Here is a 5,426-nt window from a genome sequence, read left to right on the forward strand (position 1 = left end):
TTTACCTTAAAAGTGTCAAATTTGGAATGAGTTACCTCGACTGTACCATATGCAAAATGTTAAGTACCGTAAAAAGGATTGCTCCATTAGGTTCAGAAGGGGTAATATGAGGGTCTGTCGCATCTAATAGTATTTTGTCTCCAACCTTAAGTTGATTTGATAAAACATTGAGTCCGTCATGGCGTGATTTTGGTTTATCGTGTGTTCTCGGTTTATGTGTTCGCCATTCATCTAGTTCATCGATTTGAAGTCTTCGATCTTCATAGATGGGTCCATTGTTGTTACTTAACATGGCTCTTGTATGCTCTTCGAACATGTTTCCTGTAAAGAAGGTTGCACCACATGATCAGTATTAGTAGCATGATTAATACCACCTTCAATATTCGATGTGTTACTCAAGTTACGAGCTTGAAGAGAGATTGTTTCATCACCCTCACGAAGTGTGAGTTCACCTGTACCAACATCAATAATAGTTCTAGCAGTTGCTAAAAAAGGTCGTCCTAAAATTAAAGGTACGTCACTATCCTCTTCTATGTCTAAAACAACAAAACCAATTGGAAATATAAATTTGTCAATTTTAACAAGTACATCTTCAATAATACCCCTAGGAAATCTAATTGTTTTATCTGCCAATTGAATGCTCATCCTAGTTTGTTTGGGTTTCCCAAGACTAGTTGTTTAAACATTTTATAGGGCATGACATTAATACTAGCCCCTAAATCAGCCAAAGCATTGTCAATGTTTAAACTACCAATTAAACAAGGAATTGTAAAACTCTACGGATCTTTCAACTTGTTGGGTAGTTTATTCTGTAGAATGGCTGAGCAAACTGCATTCAACTCTACATGCGACGCCTCATCCAACTTCTGCTTATTTGCTAAAAGCTCCTTTAAAAATTTAACTGCATGTGGCATCTGCGAAAGAGCTTCAATAAACTGTAAGTTAATATGTAATTTCTTTAATAATTTAAGGAATTTACCAAATTGTTCATCCGTGTGGTCTTTCCTTGTCGCTCTGGGGTATGGCACACGAGGTTTGTATTCTCTACTTACCGATTTTTGCTCACTGTGGTCCACCTTACTTTTACCTTTACTTACCACAATTCCTTGCCTCGGTTCTGGTTCAGGTTCAACTAACCCTTCCTCATCTTGAACGGTAATCGCATTAAGCTGCTCTCTTGGATTAGTTTCAGTATTACTCGGAAAATTATCTTGTGGTCGTTCAGAAATCAGTTTAGCAAGCTGGCCTATCTGAGTTTCGAGCCCTTGGATCAACACTTGTTTATTCTTAAGTGCTGTTTTGGTATTCTGAAAACGGGTTTCTAACACCTAGATGAATTTCCTTAGCATCTCTTCAAGGTTCAGCTTCTCTTCCTGCTGGTAAGGTGGTTGTTGAAAACCTGGGGGAGGTTGTAGCCTTTGATTTCGCTGGCCACCCCATGAGAAGTTGGGATGGTTCTTCCAACCTGCATTATAAGTGTTACTATATGGGTTATTTTAAAGTCTAGAATTATTATTACCCATATATTGAACTTGTTCCTCCTTGGTGCTAGGGTTGAAGGATTGATATTCTGTGTGTACTCCTCCTCCATTTGAATCGCACCTCATCACTGGATGTACCTAAGTAGAACCATACAAACCGTCAATCTTTTTATTTAATAGTTCTACCTGGTTAGATAACATAGTAACCGCGTCGAGGTTGAAAACACCGGCTGCTTTTGTCGACTTTGTTCTCATGACTTGCCACTGATAGTTATTCAATGACATCTCTTCAATAAATTCATAAGCCTTTTTAGGTGTTTTGTTGTTCAAAGTTCCACCGACGGCTGTGTCGATAAGTTGCCTTGTTGAGGGGTTCACACCATTGTAAAAAGTCTGAACCTGTAACCATAAAGGTAACCCATGGTGAGGACACCTTCTCAATAGATCTTTGTATCTCTCCCATGCATTATAAAGAGTTTCTAGATCCATCTGCACAAAAGAAGAGATATCATTCCTCAATTTAGCCATTTTAGTTAGCGGAAAATATTTAAGTAAGAATTTTTCTGTCATTTGTTCCCAAGTAGTGATTGACCCTCATGGTAACGAGTTCAACCACTGTTTAACCTTATTCCTCAATGAAAATGGAAACAACCGAAGGCGTATGGCATCATCAGAAATGCCATTGATCTTAAAAGTGTCGCGGAACTCTAGAAAATTTGCCAAATGAGTGTTTGGATCCTCGTCCTGCAAACCATCAAATTGAACAAATTGTTGTATCATTTTAATTGTTTTAGATTTTAGTTCAAAATTATTTGCAGCAATAGTAGGTCTAACTATACTTGATTCAGCTCCTGTTAAACTAGGATTAGCATAATCATACATAGTACGAGGAGCAGGATCCTGATTTACTGGGTTCGCAACTGCCACAAGAGGTAACGGATTATTATTATGATTATCAGCCATCTCCTCGGTTGTGGTTTGAATATCGTCCTCTAGCCCTTCCTCTATGTATCGTAGGTTTTTCCTTATCTCTCTTCGATTTTCGCATGTTGTGCTTTCGATCTCACTATCAAAAAGTAGAGGTCCTGACGGGTTTCTTCTAGACATAAACTATAAAAACCTGCCAGAAGTAAATAAATGAAAATTTAGGGATAAATATTAAATTGCAATAAAATAAATGGCTAAAGTAATAAAAATTAAGCATTCCTAATATCTTCGGTCCCCGAAAACGGTGCCAAAAACTTGATGTGCGTGATAAGTTTTATAATTATGATTGATCGTACTTGAAGACTAACTATTATCAGGATAAAGGCAAGTGCACCTATCAAACAGTAGTATAGCTTATAGCAAGACCAGAATGTCGAACCCACAGGAACTAAAAGTACTAGTATTAACCTTCTTTTTATTATCTAGCCTAAAAATAAGGGGATTTGTTTTATCCAAACTAATTAACTAAACTAAGAATGAACAGGAAATAAATTGGGGAAATACTTTTTGGAAAACTGATTGATTTAGACAATACCCAAGGAAGAATCCACCTAGACTTCACTTGTTATTTGACTCTAAATTAGATGATTTATTCACTTGACTCGATCCGTAGAAACCCCTAATTTATATTATTATCTCTCTCGAGACTAACAACGTTTAACCCTAGGTTGAATAATTGAAATCTCTTTCTAATTAAAGCCCCTAGTGTTGCATTAACTCAATCTATGGATTCCCTTATTAGCTTTGACCCTAATCCAGTAGATTTATGTCATCCTATGTCTAGGGGTGCAATCAACTCCGCTTAATTATGCTAGATCTACTCTTAGACCGGGACTTTTGCTCCTCTAAATAAGCACATTAACACTTGAATCAATATTCTGGAATATTAAAGCAAGAATTAAGAACACATAATTAAGAACAAATCAAGTATTTATCATATAATTCAGAAAATAGTAACAAGATCCGTCTTAGGTTTCATCCCCCTTAGGTATTTAGGGGATTTAGTTCATATGTGTAAAAGAAAACATCTCAAAAGAATAATAATAACAAAACATAAAGAATCCCAAAAACCCCTGAAGGAAATTGAAGGGAGATCTTTAGTCTTGAAGGAGAATCTGGCTTCTGAGATGGATCAACCGGCTTTCTTCGAGTAATTCTTTGCCCCCTACTTCGTGTTTCTTCTTTAATCCTCCTCTAGGGTGTTTATAGAGGCTTTGGAATGCCTTAGAACCCTTAGAAGTGGCCTTTTTCAAATAGAACTAGACTTGGGCTCGACAGGAACACGGCCGTGTGCCACCCCTATGTGCCAGTGCTTCAAATCGTGTTAAAGTCTGTTAAATAAGAACGGGCGTGTGGTATACCTGTGTGAGGAAGTCCAGGCTTCACCATCATAAATCATTGTGTTTGATTTTTTCTATCATTTCTCACCTTCTGAAATTTTTTTAAAGTACCAATTCACCCTTTCTTGGTAGAATTTGATCCATTTAGGCTTTTCACTTTGGCTTTTTATCTAAAAAAATAGGGAGATATAAGTGATGAATTTAGTTTGTTAAAGAATCAATCGGGAGAGTTGGATATTGTTTACTGATGTCGTTGATTGTTTTTGAATACCTTTTAAATGACTAAAGTTATTTTGTTTACTATTTATTGATGACTTGGTGAACTTTATTTGGTCTGTAATTGAAAATGGTAGATAATTGTTGTTTTTTTTCATTGGTGATTTTATAAGATGTTTCATAGTTGTTTATTGTGATTTAAATAGGAGTTTTCATCTTGAAGATTTGCATGAGTATGGTTACCTTGCTTTAAAAAATGGATGTTGTATTTTTAGTCAAAAATGTAAAAAAGGGAGAATGTTAATACTAATAGTTGCAACTCAACATTTTGAAACTTGATATTTTGTTGTCATATTTAAAAAATAAAACTAGATTAATCAGTTACATCTTTTTGAGGAATTTTTAGTAGCAATATATGAGATTTATAATTGGTTTGTGATTAGTGAAGATATTTGATCAAGTAAGAATACTTTCCAAGAGACCTAGTTTGATCCACTCACTATATTAGAGAAGAAGTCATTTCTAAGGAAGTGCAAATGTTGAATATCTCAACTTATTTAATGGCTTATCAAACTAATGAACAAGTCTTCCAACTACTGTGAATAAGCTAAAAATGATCTTTGATAAGTCATAAAATAGGTTAAGTTCCTATTTGTACATTTATTAGTTTGACGTATGATTTAGCGAGAGCACTTATCTATTTGTTAAATGAAATTATATTAGGTGCAATTGAGTTTTAAGCATTTTTTTCATGTTTAGTTTGTAACAAAGTTTTCAAGGAGAAAAGTCTTAGTAGGATAGTAATATTAGTTGAATGTATAGTAGTGAGGTTGCATTTCGGTGAGTAAGTTGAACTTAAATCATAGCTTGTACTATCATAATGGATTACTCTCTCAGGAAGGACCTACAAATATTGAAAAAGGCGTAACTATTTCTCTAGTGCATTGGTATGACTTTCCCATTTCAGTTACTCTTTTTGTTGCATCTCAATTTACAACGGGCAAGCAACTCAACATTAACAAAAACAATTTTACAAGGCAAGATATATCTAATAACCCTCCAAACAATGTTTTTTTTTGGTAAGTAAATTAATTGTCCAAATCAGCATAAGGTTTGTTCTATTTTGTTCCACAATAAGATATTATATTTTGATGTCTAAATTGTTCAAATGGCTTCCTAATATTTTATATGCACATTTGATTGTGAAATTTCAATATCTTGTATATTTCAATTGACTATGTTTGTACATTTATTTCTACTAAAAAGCATAAAAAGAATTAACTTTACATCTTGCATATTAAACAAGAAATGAAATTTTCCTTGATCCCATTGTTTACTATTACTATCATTAATTTATTAACTTGCATGCCTTCAATGTATTCCATTGTTGATATATATAGCA

The 5,426-nt window shown here is 34.5% G+C and overlaps 1 non-coding gene across 1 annotated transcript; it reads left to right on the forward strand.

The window, feature by feature from the left end:
- The first annotated feature begins 1,896 nt into the window (after window positions 1-1,896).
- LOC128295805 (small nucleolar RNA R71) lies at window positions 1,897-2,003 on the forward strand. Its single transcript, XR_008286354.1, has one exon. It is a non-coding gene; the product is annotated as a small nucleolar RNA R71 (small nucleolar RNA).
- The last annotated feature ends 3,423 nt before the right edge of the window (window positions 2,004-5,426 follow it).

This window comes from Gossypium arboreum, chromosome 7 (genome assembly GCF_025698485.1).
Source record: "Gossypium arboreum isolate Shixiya-1 chromosome 7, ASM2569848v2, whole genome shotgun sequence".
Taxonomy (NCBI): Eukaryota; Viridiplantae; Streptophyta; class Magnoliopsida; order Malvales; family Malvaceae; genus Gossypium; species Gossypium arboreum.